Source organism: Puntigrus tetrazona, chromosome 7, assembly GCF_018831695.1.
Source record: "Puntigrus tetrazona isolate hp1 chromosome 7, ASM1883169v1, whole genome shotgun sequence".
NCBI lineage: Eukaryota > Metazoa > Chordata > Actinopteri > Cypriniformes > Cyprinidae > Puntigrus > Puntigrus tetrazona.
The window spans coordinates 91,298-107,745 of record NC_056705.1 but is presented as its reverse complement, the minus strand read 5'-3'; positions in this window follow the sequence as shown (position 1 = coordinate 107,745).

The following is a 16,448-nucleotide window of genomic DNA, read 5'->3' as shown; positions in this document are numbered from 1 at the left end:
GAGGAAACAGAAAGCAGATCAGAGTCAAACTGAGGGAAAGCTTTGGAGGGGTGAAAACCCCTAAAGCAATTAAGAGACCCAGGACATAGAGACGTGCTGAATGAGACATAGCTGCTCAGCCAATCAGATGGCTTTACAGCGACAATAGCTCGCTTGTCATATCACAGCGAAACAGATAGAGATTAGTTGCTTATGCTCCAGAAAGTGAGGCAAAAGGAGAGAGACAGGGAGAGAGGCATCCTGCCAATTTTTTTTTTTTTTTATAGAAGGATTTACTATTGGTACAGACTTCAATGAAGACGGAGAGCCTGGTCCCACTGAGAGCTGTTCACAGATATGGTGCCAGCGACTCTTTTCCAGACCTCATCCGAGTCTTTCTCTCTAATATCCTTTTTTCAGTCAATCAGGTCGACAGCAGTCTAACGCTGAAAACAGACCCAGAAGCTTCGTTTTCTGTCAGTCACAGAAGCAAAATGGTATTTTTGCAGTTTAGTGACACTTTAACTGCAATTCTAAATGTAGTGTACAAATGAGATGTGCAATTAAGATAAAATATCATATAAAAACAACACCACCAGCAAAAAACAAATGCATAATATATAAGGTATTAACTAAATAAAAATATAATGAGGGGCAGTTCAATCAAAAAATCAAAGTTGCCATATGCCCTCAAGCCGTTCAGCCAGCAAAAGCTAGAAGCTATGGTTTATAAAGTTTAAGATATAGATATTTTTCTAACACAAATGCATTGATTCACTTCAGAAAGCCTTTATTAACCACCCAGACTCACTGGAGTCATGTGGAGTACTTTTTATGATGGATAGATGCAGTTTACTGGACCTTGAAATCTCAACACCCATTCACTGCCATTATAAATATAACTCTGATTGGATTTGTCTGAAAGACGAAAGCCATAGACATCTAGGATGACTTGATGGTAAGTTTTTGTGAATTTTTAAAATAAAATATTGTAAATAACTAAATAAAATATGAACTAATGTTAACTACAGGCGCTTTGCAGTCAATTTTAGCAGTAAAAAAAAGTGTATTTCCATCATTTATTTCACTGATGTACAGATAAAAAATATTTACTACTTTTTTAAAAGATTACTTCACTTATTGCCATTGTTGCTTTTTCAGCCAATTATAGATTAATAAACTTTTTATATAAAAAACCCCCACAAAAGTATCTACATACATTTTTTTGTGTATCCTCAGTTTTCATGTCACTACTATATTTATGATACTAGCTCTTTAAATGAATCAAGAAATCACAAGTTACCTCTTTTAATCAGTCTGGAGAATCTGATTGAACTGAGAATTTTAATACAGTCCATGATACAAAAGTATCACATGCAATTATTTCAAATAAAGCCACACATAATCAGCAGCTCTTTGTTATGCAAGCTAGTAAACAGTATGTGTTTTCTCATGGCTGAGACAAGACTATCTCATAACAGATGGTGTGACTTGACAAGTTTTGACAGAGCTAGCCAACATGCTTATTATGCACACTCATGTTCACTGTCAATGACCACTTCAACAAACATCGGAAACGGTTTAATGACCAACTGCTGCAATCACTCTGAAAGCAAAGGCTCAAATACTCTCCTAATGGAAGGCCAAACAAAATCAGCTTGATGATGAGAAAATCAAGTCAACAGACAATGTTGAATGCACACAGAAAAGTGTGACTATCGTGTTTGCAGACAGTACGTGTCACGTTAAGTCACAGAATTAAAATAATCATGACATGGGTTGATGCTGAGAGGGTTTAAGTGGATCCGATTTGTGTGAAGGTCACAGAGTTTGTGTTGTCAGGTGTAATATTGACAAGGCCCTGCACTTGGGTTTACCATCGGCGCATCAGAGCATGCTGGCTTTCATGTAAAAAGCAATCGGCACATCTTAGACTGACGGGGACTGATCAGAGAGGTCAGACTTTTATCTTCCATCATCCAATCCCTGTTGTCATCTCTGGACGAGTTTGTGTCTGAGTGTGGGCGGGCATGCTTAGCATAAGCAGATGTATGAGAGCGCTCAGGGTCTCTCTTGAGTGCTTTTGTCATCAATGTCACTGCTGATAGGTTTGTGTAGTTATCCATCTTGCTTTGAATAATATAACATGACACCAGGAGCCTGATTCACTTACACTCTATGTAAAGGCAAATGTCACCAATGCTCAGACTCCACAAGTTTCTGATTGGCTAAAGTATTATACATTTTGTACTTTAATGCAACTTTAGGTGTGCAAAAGTCCAAAACCAACAAACAGTCAAGTGTCAGTGTCTGAAGGAAGTAAGGTAAAATCAAAGATTCACAAAATAAAGCAAAATATTATCTGGGCATTTAAGTTGCTATAAAATTGAAGTAGCAAGAGGGTATTTATTCCACACTGTCATGCTGGTTCTATAATTATAGTCTTCATGGAGACTTCAAAATTTCTCAATAAGGAATTCTTATTCATGACCAAACCAGGCAGTTATGACATGAGCAAGATTACAAACCTTGAACAGAATGAAAAGTACCCTGGTGGCCAAAATGATTAGAACACTTGGCATATTTAAGAGGTTTCAGTTGTTGAATTGGCCATTAAAATAACCATAAAACAAACTACTCCCAGAACTACCTGGGATGGAAGGAATCTGCTGGAACATTGAAAATGATGGACCGCCCCCCTCAAAGTCCGGACCTCAGTCCCATCGAACAGATTTGTGGCGAGTTGGAAAATAAACTGGATAGATCTATTGTATATTCAAAAGAAAGCCTTTTGCTTGTGTTGCAGAAGGCATGGGATACCATTGAGGTTGAATTTCTTAGGAAATATACTGACACCGTGCTAGAAAGACGTAATTGCTGCAAACGATTGACATACCAAAAATTGAAGTTAAAAGTTGATAAAAACAGAAGGCAGCTTTCATGAGGAAATAAATGCCTCATATCATAAGCCAAATCAATTTGTATTCATTTGTAGTATAAAAGCAATATATTTTAAATGTACTGAATGATATTTATATTACATTGTATACAAATATATAATAATTTAATTAAACAGTCTCATGGCCAATTTGTGCATATTTTATGAGGTGTCTGTTTCGTACAAATTTTGTATGATTTATCTAAACCAGTGATGGGTAGGTTTAGGTAAAAATCATGAATTTGTATGAGTGAGGACATACGAATTTGTACCAATTAGTTACCTCGTAAAATGTGTACAGACTGGGATTCAGGCTGTTTGATACTATGTCATCTAACTGATGGCTTCAACAGAAGCATTTCTATGGAGAAAGGAACACAACTAGAACACCATAGAAACTGCATAGCAACCCACTAAAACTGGACACTCTAGTGATTAATTTCACCTTGGAAATGCTCATTGTAGCAGCCTGGGAACTTATAACCAGGGCTTTGTATCATAGCAGATCGATCAAAGCAGTACACCCTGACTTGTGGAATTACATAAAGACAGCCAATACGAATGGAACATGCCTTTTGGGAAAACTTTCGAAAGCAATATGCATCAGACTATTAGTAAATGGTTCATGGGCATGCCAAGTGGAGCTGAGACTACAGATCTTGTACCAACACATGCTTCAGACACACACACACACACACACATAGATAGATGCCCTTACTGTATACATGTTTGCTAACAAATGTTGTTACACCCACTAAGCTCTTTCTTTTATTATTGCATGATTATGTCACTTAACACACACACACACACACACACAAACACAAACACACACACACACACACACACACACATACCAGCCAATGGAGGTGCCTTTTTGTGCTGATTTGATTATATGAATATTCATATAACTCTGTGATTGCAGAGATGTAAATAAGTCGACAGACTTGAAATTGCAAGCATCTGGCCACTGGAGAGTATGTGTGTGTTGTGTAGGGGAGAAAGGGAAGCCTTGATAGTGAAAAATGATTCTCATTATTTTCCACTAACGATAAAACTCAGGGGTAACCCCTCCTTCTCTGAGGTAAGAACTAATAAAAACGATCAAACACATACATGCACAGCAAGCAAGCAAGGAAATATGATAAGAGTATGTCATACTCTTTACTGGTAGTGCAAGAGTATGCCACACTCTTTACTGGTTTCAAGTGATATATCTAGTTTGTTTTATTTAAGTGTAAGTGTGTGTTCTGAAGTGATTTATGTAGCTTTAGTAGAGGACAGTGTTCAAGTGACCTTTAAAGAGACTCTCCTTCCTTCTGTCTAGGTTTCTCCTTAGGTGATTCATGTGTGTATACAGTATATCACACTCAGTTTTAGGGTTTTTTTTGGTACACAAACAAAGACTGGACGACAACAGCTTACAAGGCACTTTCTTTTTAGATATATCAATACTACAGGATACTCTAAAATATTCAATATTTACTCCCCTGCCTCCACTCGCAAATTTGTATTCTGTCAATGCATTTTATTATTTTTCAGTTCTATTTTTTTATATTAGAAATAAAGGCGTTTTCTATCACCTGCCTCCAATAGAAACCCTCACACTAACTGTTTTGCCATTTTATGAAGTATTTAGGATGCCCCCTTAGCTTGTTACCACAACAAGGATAAAACAACAAGGTACCAAGGTGGTACAAGGATAATAAAACAAGGTTTTAATATCCTTGTGAGGATGTATTGTCCTCACAACATAGTAAAACCTGACCCACATACACACCACTTCTCAAGGTCACCCTAGTAGCACCCTACAGCAGCAGATAACTTCATAAGTTGTGATTCTGACATCTTCCACCCCCACACCCCAATTCACACTCACTTACACACACACACACACACACACACACACACACACACACACACACACACACACACACACACACACTCACTAACACAGCTGTATAGCTGTTAAATCTTCATCAGTTCAACTAACTTCACCATATAGTCGAACTACCTGGACACAGAAAAATAAATGTATACAAGGAAGAACAAAATACATAGAATATGTGCCTATTGCTAAATTATAATTACTAAAGCACTATATTGAAACCTTCCCCTAAAAGAAAGTTGTTGTTGATTTTTTATTTTTATTTAGAATGATAGTCTATTCTGGCAAAACGTGCAGTCAAATTTTATATTGGATTTTACCATGGAACAAGTGCATACGACTGCGTGGCAAACTGTACTTTTCAATTTTGTATAGAGAATCATTAGATCTCTTACAGATCAATTAAAGAGAAGAGTTTCAGGCAAATGACTGATATAAAATGATTGATATAAGACAAATAGACATAAAGACTGCAAAACACGTAGAACGATACAAAGTACAAACAAATGACAGAACATAGAAGAAATAAAGGGAAGAATAGGTAGATAATGATAGAAAGGTAGCTAGAAAGATAGATAGAAGGACAGAATGATAGATAGAACAATAGATAGAAGTAAAAATAGAATGATAGAAAGTTAGCTAGAATGATAGAGATAGAAGAACAGAACGATAGATAGATAGATAGATAGATAGATAGATAGATAGATAGATAGATAGATAGATAGATAGATAGATAGATAGATAGATAGATAGATAAAAATTATAAAAACAATTTAAAAATAGAATGAATACTAGACATATAGAACAAACAACAGATATGATAGACTGATATAAAAGATAAAATGCTACATATAATGACAATGACAAAGACAAACAGGTGATAGATAAATAGACTCAGATAAATAGATAGAATGATAGAAAGGTAGATAGAATGTTAGAACAACTGATATAACAACAGAAAGGTAGAATGACAGAACATTAGATAGAACGCTTGATAGATAAATAGATATGTTATTTTGTTGTGTCCTTAATCACCGAAACAAGAGCTTTTATGGACACATCTGTTTGAAGGACCTATTGATTGTTTGAACGCCTGAGTGCTAAAGTGATTTTAGCCACTGGGCTCTACGGACATGTGTATGTGTATGCGTGTATGCGTATGTGTGTCTGTGTCCTCTTCCATATATTAGCACGCCATGTCCAGGAAGGGCGGGGGTCTGCTGTTTCTGCCTCTGTGGCATTTAAGGTGCGACTACGCTCTGTAGAGCCTGTGTGTGTGTGTGTGTGTGTGTGTGTTTGAAGTGCCTGCTCCGGCCTTGAATACAGTGCGAGATGTATGTATATCAGAATGGGGATGACAGGCAGAACTGGTGCGCTCTCTCCTGCTGGTGCCCACACACATACTCTATAACTTTAACTACTGTTTCAAGCAGCTAGAGCTCCCTGATTTCACAGACCTGTCCCTGGGCTCCCCCACCAACCACTCTCTTTGTAGTAATGAGTAAGATGAGTCATTGTACCGTGCAAAATACGAGAAATACAACAAACAGCAGCTTGTACATCCCCTCCTCCCTCTCCTTCTGTCTCTTGCAAACCAGCATGCAGCCTGCAATATCTGCTCTGGTACGATGTTAAATAAGCACGATCTTTGACTGTGACTTGTGCCTGTCAGTCATGTGTGTTTTCTATTACTTTTAGCTGACATGTTAACATCTTAAAATATTTGTGCACTCATGCGTGTCTACAGATTGAAAGTGTAAGTTTATGTACTGTTTTCACAAACACATATGATATGCATTCTCTGTTGTGATTACAGTAGTGGACAGAGTAGCAGAAACTACATTCTTTCATCTTTCGCTCTCTTTGTACAATTTCACAAAAATTTGAGTCTATGACCCTCCATCAATGCAAGTGACACGTTCACCAGAACAATATAACAAACTATAGAAGAAACAAAAAATATAAGAGAATGTTAGAACAATCAATTTTAACGACAGAATGAATTTCCTAACAATGGAGCAAACAACAGAGCAAACAACTGAATTATATGAGAAATATAACAATAGAACAAACACTGGATATAACAAAATAAACAATATAATAGAAAGAATATCAGAGCATATGAACTATATGAACATAAACTAATCATAACGAACAACAGATAGAGACAAACTAACGATAGATAAACAGACTATAAATAGAGAGACTGACAAAGAGGTAGAATGACAGAACAATAGAACGATAGATAGAACGATAGAACGATAGAACGATAGATAGATAGATAGATAGATAGATAGATAGATAGATAGATAGAACGATAGATAGATAGATAGATAGATAGATAGATAGATAGATAGATAGATAGATAGATAGATAGATAGATAGATAAATAGATAGACGATAGATAGAACGATAGAACGATAGATAGATAGATAGATAGATAGATAGATAGATAGATAGATAGATAGATAGATAGATAGAACGATAGATAGAACGATAGATAGAAAGATAGATAGATAGATAGATAGATAGATAGATAGATAGATAGATAGATAGATAGATAGATAGATAGATAGATAGATAGATAGATAGATAGATAGATAGATAGATAGATAGATAGATAGATAGATAGATAGATAGATAGATAGATATTTCTGTGTGTTTTTCCTCAGGTCTTTTTTCCGGTATGTCGTTAAAATTCCAATAGAATAAAATTCCACATCACCATTCCTCCTTCCTTCTTTCTTTCTATCCCTCTCTCCTTGTCCTCTCTCCCCTGTTCAATGTCAGTGACGGCAGGTCCACCGGTGATGGCTCTGTCTTCCGTAACATGGCACAGGGTTTGGCCGCCCCATTACAGAATCCATTTTCTACAGACAAGAATCTCATTTCAATTTCAGCACACGTTTGTTTTGGTGCATGCGAGTGCACACAGTGTTTTTGTGTGCCCTAATGAACCGTTGTGTGTGTTTTTGTGCACAAATGTGTGGCACAAAATAATGCGTATCCATTTCGTGTGCATGTGTACGTATGCACATAAATTTAGTGCTATTTCATTTCTTCTCAATGACTTTCCCTCTGCAGAATCAATTCTTCCAGTAGGAGTGAGGTGGGAGGGAAAGCAATGCGATTGGTGGGCGGAGCATGCTCACTCGTTTAGACAAGAGGGATCGAAAACAGGAAGGAGGGTTGGACTAAAATAAGTAATATCCCATCATCTCTCTCACTCTCTTTCTCTGGCTCTGAAACGCAGCCCCATTATCCTAAGTGCAATAATAAATACAGCAATGATCCAGAATTAGTCATGTTCCCTTCCAACCTCACAGAGAGAGAACAAAGAGAGTGCAAAAAAAACCCAACAAAAAGCCTAAAGGACAGAAAAAAGAGGAAGAGTGAAAGCGCAAACAATGCCAGTGGAGTCCAAAAATAAAGAAGATGGCATGTTACATCAATAAAAAACATAAACGTAGTGTTAATACGTCTAGTTCCTTTTCAGTCAGTGTCTAAAACATTTGTCTGTCAATAAACAAGGAAAAATATCAACGTTTAAGAGCTGTTTTATATGCTTGATTTGAATTTTGGGATTTATTACAAAAAAATAATAATATCAATAGTGCTAATCAGTCTTTAATAAAATGTAAAAACCATGTTTACCTCTCAATTATGTTCATTTAACATGCAATAAGAACAGAATATTCAAGAAAAACTAATACAGTATGAGTTCAAAGTATGAGTAAAGTCAAGGATGCTGGTCTGGATTCAGCAGTTGAAAATTACAAAATGAAGGAAATTCATTATTACATGTGATGTAATTTTGCTGTCAAATGAAATGTTTACAGTTGAAATGTGAAAATACCTTATATATTACAGACACAGAAGCAGCAGCTACATTGTAAAAAAGGCTGGATTGTGGTGGTGGGTTATTTATAGCATTGTAGCAACACTGAGCATTCCTGTACTAAACACAGAACCCCATCACTAGAGCAAAAGAACCCAAACATTTCTTTGACTTTTCACCAGTACATCACACATAGAACACTTTTATACTTAAAAAAAAAAAAAAAGTACCTCCATTCACAGATCACCTGAAACATACTGCAAATAAAAATACCATGTAAAATATAAAAATATTTATCGAATATTTATATTTTTCGAATATAAAAATGGCCGATCTAACTGTAAGGCTTCAAACCATTTTATGGGATTACCTGTCAAACAAAACTATTCAAATATCTGAATTAAATTCTTGTATCAATAATAAAAAAACAATATGCTCAATCTGCCAGCCAAACAGCTTCTTCAGGTATAATTGCAATTATTGCAGATAAGTATTTTTTCACATCTGAAAGGTCTGAAGCTTGTAAAACTGCCTGTTTGCCTGCAGGCTAATCACTGCAATCAATAATGGCAGCAATGATAATTACTCCCACACCGATAACGGTGAATAATCAGCACGCTGACCAGTTCACAGACAGGTATCTGGGACATATTTGTAAATAAACATACCATTACGCTATTAAAAGTGTTGAACTATACGTCTTCTATAAACAACAAACTGGTGCATATCTTAGAGAGTAGAGAAAGTCGTATGGATCAAAGCAGCTGAATGTTTTGTGAATACTAAGTAAAATTCATTTAGATACCCGTGTCTGCTTCTCCGCACAGTCAACCAACGCGGTCTGAGGTCTCTAACAATCTAAGATTGAATGTTGGGAAAATGCAGCGCTGTGGTTTACCAGCTAATGCAGCATGAAGCTCTTATTTGTAAACACAGCAAGTGTATTTGATGCCCGTAGGGAGCTAGTGTGGTTAGCATTAACGTAAGCGTATTGATTGTAACATTATCACATTTAGTCCATTAGCCACTGCTGGTGCGGCTGGACTTGGCCGGTCTCACAGGGCATTAACCAGTGTGCACGAGCGCTCAGAAAGATTGGGCTCATCAGCCCATGGGCATGTATATGACAAGCACACAAACATAGGACCTTAGCGAAACAAAAGAGTAGTGGGAACCGTGCTATAGAGATCCACAACAGTTACAGTAGGATTAATGATATGATATTAGGCGTATGTGTTTTATGTCACAATAAAAAAAAAATATATTACCACAAATACCATTATGTATGTAGTGCAGGTGGGCTTTTCATTTTCTCCAATTACGAACTAAAAGAAAAAAAAAAAGGCTGATCCTCTGCTTCGCTGTGCATTCTGTAACTGAACAGACAAGAGTTCACAAGGAGAGCAAGTCATGTTGACAGGAAAGAAATGAAAATCTGCTCACCCTACAGAAAATGAAAGGAAGGAGAAAGGGGGCCAGAAAGCGTGTCAGGGTTTATCAAACAAGTCATTTTAACAGTAACAGACAAGTTGTGTTCACTCACAGGTAAGGAAAGACGGCTGGGTTTACCCCTCTGCCAAATGCTCCTTTATTTCACATGCCTCCAAAAATAAAAACTATTTAATTGGAAAAGACTTATGATTGGCAGTGGTAACTTTTTACTGTAAGGTTCAATTTGCAAACATTAGTTAACATTTAGTATTATGAACTATAATGATCAATATATTTTATTAACCTAGTTTAAAGTTAATTTCTACATACAGTACAGATTTATTTTTACAATTCATGTTGTATAAATGAACATAAATGCAGTATGGATAATAATTTGAATCATTTAAAGGTAGAGTGGGTGGTTTTGGTAAGGCAAGCTAACTTTGAAAGCTAGATCCACACCCTCCTTGCATAATTACTTTGCAAAGCCACACTTCCTTAAACACATGAACGTGCTCAGGAGACTAACTTGTGTCACGATGAGAGACTGCACCGGTGGAGGATTGAATGCAACGGTGTCAAATTTTCTAGTGTTTATCATTCACCAGTGAAAAAACATTACAGTACAAAAGGCATAATAATACAATAAAACACTTTTCAATTCTCTCTGGAACTTGCTGATAAACTGCCTTTAATGTTTATTCAGCAGGGATGCATTAGCAACAGTAAATACTTTTATGTATTTTTTTACTTTAAAAAAATGGCTTCTGAAAAAATACATACTGTTAAATATTGAGCAGCACAACTGTTTTCATAGTTGATAATAACCATAAAAGTTACAATCTCCAGGTTGCACTTATGCATAGATCATTGAATCCGATTAGACCAGAAACATCTGGTTTAAAAATGACCGAAATGAGTTTCAGATATTTTTCCTATTTAAAACTTTAACCCTTTCAAGCATCTGATTAGCCATGGCTATATGAACACGTCAGTGTACGCAATTCTGGAAATAGATAAGCCGCAATAAAGAAATGAGGTTAAATGTAAAAGAATGTAAACGAAAGATTAAAGAAGTTCTGGAGGTTATCAATGAACACACATACTGACAGCACAGACTCAACCCTGTCACCCGCATGAGTGCCGCAGCTCAATCAGTCCACAGCTCATACGCTTCACAAGCAATTTTGCATTAAAGATCTTGTAGTCTCAGAATCAGTAATTAAAACTTCAACTTAATTAACACCAATAGAGACAAGATGAGGCCGTAATCACTGAAGTGTCTGTCAGAATATTCACCGGAGTTTCTCAGAACTTAATAAAAGTAAAAGGTGTGAATGCGTGCATGTGTTTAGGTCGCATTCCCTCGCCTTCATCTCGACAGCAGAAGGCAAATGGTGCGTGTGCGAGAGTATTCTCTGCGGTACGTCTGCTGTGACTCAGGCGATGGGAGCAACAGAAGGCAGAGGCTGACGCTTCATGTCTCAGCACCCTCTCCTCGGGAGGATAATGAAGTTTTAAACTCACACCCAAGCAAGCAGGAACTAATGAGCAGTACAGACACACAGGGCTCCTCAGCTTCAAACTTTACATTCATACCACACTACCCAAATCTCACCAGAACATCTGTAAATAAATGAGAAGATCCTCTGATGATCAGAAGCCTTGGTTAAACTCGTTTTGCGCACAAAATATCTTAACAAAACCCTGCAATTCATAATTTTATTAGCATAATTCATGTTATGTTGAATAAAAACAGCTATTTTCCATCACGTTGTAATTTTTTATTTATTTTTTTCACTTTCTGAAGAAAATCTTCAGAAAGGCAGCTTGCTTATTCGTGCCACTATGCTAGGGTGTATTGCTATGTTTTGCTATATGTAATATTATTGACGTTGTTACAGTTTAAAATATTTATTTTCTATTTTAATTTATTTTAAAATGTCATTTATTCCTGTGATGCAAAGCTGAACTATCAGCAGCAATTACTCTGTCTCATGTAATCCTTCAGAAATCATTTTATCATGCTGTTTTAGTTGTGTCTCACAGGTTTCACAGGTCAATAATGGACAGGTCAAACAATTGAAAGAACAGAAAGGATGACTGAAAAAAAAAAATGTCATGTCAACTGGCAGTGCTAAATGTCATTGAGGATGATAGAAGCAGAAAATGCTGTAGATAAAGTATTCAAGTAAACTGTGTTTATAAAAGAAATAAGTTGATACACAGTATATGTTTACACTGCGTTTTAAATCACGGCAGGTGAGGGCGTTTTCATACCTTTTTGGCCTTATCAGTGTACACTTACATGACTGACAGTTCCTAGTACTTTTTTAGACCCTACTCTGTAGAAGTCAATTTAAGTAGAAGTTACTAAGTTGCGAACACGTCAAAAAGTGGGTAGTTCCACTTTACTGGCAAAATAAACCCAGCTTAAACAAAAATAACTCGGAGTACATTTAATTATTATAGGAATAGCCTGAATAAATGAAGCCCTATGAAATGACAAAGCTATATTAATGGTGACTCGCACATTGACTATCATGAAAAGTCCTGGAGGAAATGCTAGAGAGTTGCATCAGTCAGTGCTGGCGAGATACAGATAAGACAAGGTATGAGTTTATCCAGCAACTGAGTAAATGAACTTAGCAACTACAGATGGGCTGACAGTGATAATGATCGAAATGGCCAGGCAGTAGAAAAACAGAGGAAATGTAATTCAAATAAGTCCCATTTTGTCCCCTAGGAAAACAATGGGGAGAGATGAGACTGCCAAAAGCAAGCAATCACAGAGAGAGAGAGAGAGAGAGAGAGAGAGAGAGAGAGAGAGAGAGAGAGAGAGAGAGAGAGAGACTAAGACTGTGTGAGAGTAACCTACAGAATCACATCTCAGGACAGGGAGAAATGGGCAACATTGTGATCAATAAACTTTAATTGCATTCAGTGGAAGAAATGATCCACATCACTATGCTCATCACTAATGCCTTCTATCCTTTTCTTATCTTATCTCAATCACATGACCCCTGACCACCAATCAGGGCCCACAGCAGCTGGGTAAATGTAACTGGATAATACAAGATAGGCAAGTGTTTTTCTGATTGTACACACAAATACACATTTTTTTTATTATTTTTTTATTTATAAATTACTATTTTATAAATGTTAAAACTCTTAACATAGGCTGTCACTCCATGTATCCTTACAAGAAATACATTCTTATATGAAAAGATTTTTGCGTGGATCAAAACTTTTATCAAAGTTTACCTATAAACTTATTTTAGGAAACTTTTAATTAACTTCAAATGTTGACTACTGTAAATAGTATCAATTTTTGTAAAATTAAATTATGCTTATATTCAGCAAGAATGCACTAAACTGATCATCATAGGTGGCACTAAAGATTTTCCATTATTACATCCTATGGATGCTATAGTTTATAGATTATTATTTTATACATTTTAAAATATATCACATTGTACTGTATTTCTCAAAACAAATGCAAATGACTTTGAATAAATGGCAAACTCATCAGACTGCATTATGGGATTGTCTCCTCCATAAAAGATACATATGACACAGCCATAGATTTTGGCTGAGTTTTAGAAGGCAGTGTAATTAAGATGCCTTCCTTCTGAAGCAAAAGTCTGATTGTAAGAAATGTGAAGATCTAGAAACAAGACACGCATGCATTAAATGTAATACAAGCAAAAAAGGCTGAAGGACAGTGATTCATATCACCTACAAACTTTCTTTAAAGGAAAAAACTAAACCACCTATCCCACAAAATCTAATGAAAACCTGTGAAATAATACCAAAACTAAAGCAGAGAACCACCGAGTAACAGAGGCAAGTCAGAGCTAAATAAGGTTACAAGGGGAAAATAAGACAAGATTACAGTACAAGTTCAAGTCTCATGGAAGAAAGCCTCCATTCCTTGTTGTGTCTTTTTGTTTTCATACTAAACAGAGTGGAAGAAAGTAAAAGGAAAGCGATGAACGATCTTCCCTTCCCCTCAGACCCTCACTATTAATACATGTGCATCTCTAATGGAGATAAATGTAAACCAGTAAAAGTGCAGGGGGGTAAAACAGAGAGAGCAAGTGGGAAGAGAGACAGATGAAGGGGGGCTGGGTGGAAATAGAAAAGGATGAAAGATGGATGGAGTGAATTAGTTGTTGAGGGAGTGAAAGAGAGAAACATCGCTGTGTAGGTGGAAAAACACAAGTATATCTCTCTAACATGATGAAAAAAAATGACAAAACAGCATGTGAAATAGATGTGCTCTTCAACAACTGTGACTCTTGACCTGATCAGTTTACTTTGATTCACTAGCTTATGGTCAATAAATATACTAGATTATAGATAATAAATGACGACATTATTAAAATTGTATTTAAAACTAATTTAAATTTAAATGTAATCCATGCTGGTTGGAGAAATTTCCACTGAGTGGCCCTAAAACAACCCTGGCACCTTTTTATTATGTTGATATAGGTATGCTATGTTTAAATAGCTGTTTTTAGAAAAATAATGCTATAGCCAGTAAGTCTACTCTAAAATATTTTTGTAGTACCCATTTCAGCCACTAGCTCTTACATGTGTCTACTGCGCCTTTAATTACATCCCTAGGGAAACATTTGTTTCATTTTCGCTTTTGTGTCCCTCCTGTTTTAATAAAAACATACAGTACAGTACAGTACAGTAATAGAGGCAAATTATTCACATATAAATAGAGCACAAATAAAATCAACTACATTACTATTGGCCAAGTAATTTGATTGACTGATTTTGAGTTGAAATTACACAGTGGCCTAATTACTCAGAACGCCCAGGGCTCAGTTCTGGGCCAGTCCCTTTTACCTGGAACAGGTAAGCTGACACTCTCTGGCTGAGAAAAAACAGATCGTGCTAATGGCCTGTTGTAAAGACTAGCCTAAACAACGCACCTGCATTGCAAGATTGGAAATTTGCTGCAGAGTTATAAGGCATGTAGTCCAAGAAATCTGTTTAGGATGAGGTTGGCAAGAAATTTCTGCACTGCGTTACAAGAAAACATTGCTGATTAAAAGAAATGCCATTTATCTGTGAGTAGCATTACACCAAACAAAAGTTTTAGTTACAAATAACTTTAGCAACTACGTGAAATACTTAAATGCGAGTGATATCTCAAAAGACAAAAAATATATTTTCATAATGTTGCAAGATCTGTACTTATATCCCAGCTGTTGAATGCTAGTAGTTTTGAAACAATATTTGAAGTTACTGAACATTAAAGATTAAAAAAAAAAACTTAGGCTGATTTTCTAACTACGCTTGAGTTTTACCATTCTTTTTATCCATTCAGCCGATTTCTGGGTCATTGAATCTTAATAGACCATTTGCATCACACTCAAAAATGACCAAATAGTTTAAAATTTTTTCCTTTTTAAAACTTGACTCTTCTGTAGACTTCTATAACGTAAATAACTGACTGATAACTGTGTTCACATGTCGAGTCATAGGTCAGCCAAGAAGCTTTTATAATATGCATTTATTTTGACCTTATTTGCTCATCAACTCAAGCAGTGTTTGTGAGCTTTTAATACTCCAAAAGCAGCACCTAAAAAAAAAAAAACTTTTTTTTCAGACCAATGCGGAAATCCGGTTTTCCCATTAATAGGCAATATGCTAATGTTTCATGTTGACATGAAACGTCTTCGGATTTGTTTTATAAAAATGTCTTGTTTAAATGATTCAGAATTTGAGAGACATTTATACATGGTTCACTTTCACTTACAGCTGTGTTACATACCGCAAAAAGGGTAATTTTCAAAAAGGGGCACTTTATACACATTTGCAAATGAATGAAGTTTACCTGATTGGCAGTACATGTGGATGTTTCTTCATTAGTTTGATCCCCAATGAATGCATGAACTGATACAATGCATACCTTGAACGCATTATAAAACCGTCTGCCAACACGTGAATGTATATGGACAAAATAAACCATCAAAGATTGTGTGTGATGTTGAATTAAATAACCAATAAAGCAATTTTACTCAATACTGTGAATTTGATCTAGAGATTTTTGTTAAGCTTTTAAAAAAGTACTGTAATGCTCCATCTCTAAGAACGAAGAATCTGAAGACCTGGATTTTAAATACTCCGATTTCAGTTTGCATTTATTCATTTAGCAGATGCTTCTCTCCAAATTGAGGAATAATAAAACACAAACTATTCATCAAACGGAACATAAGCAGTGCTGCAATTCAAAACTGGCAAGAAGGGTACAAGAAGATCCAACTACAAAGCAACTGAGAAATGGTTCAGTTTCAGTATTTTGTTTTTTAAAGGATTTGAGAGTGGTTCTGGTTGAGTTTGGAAGGTGGTTTCACCAG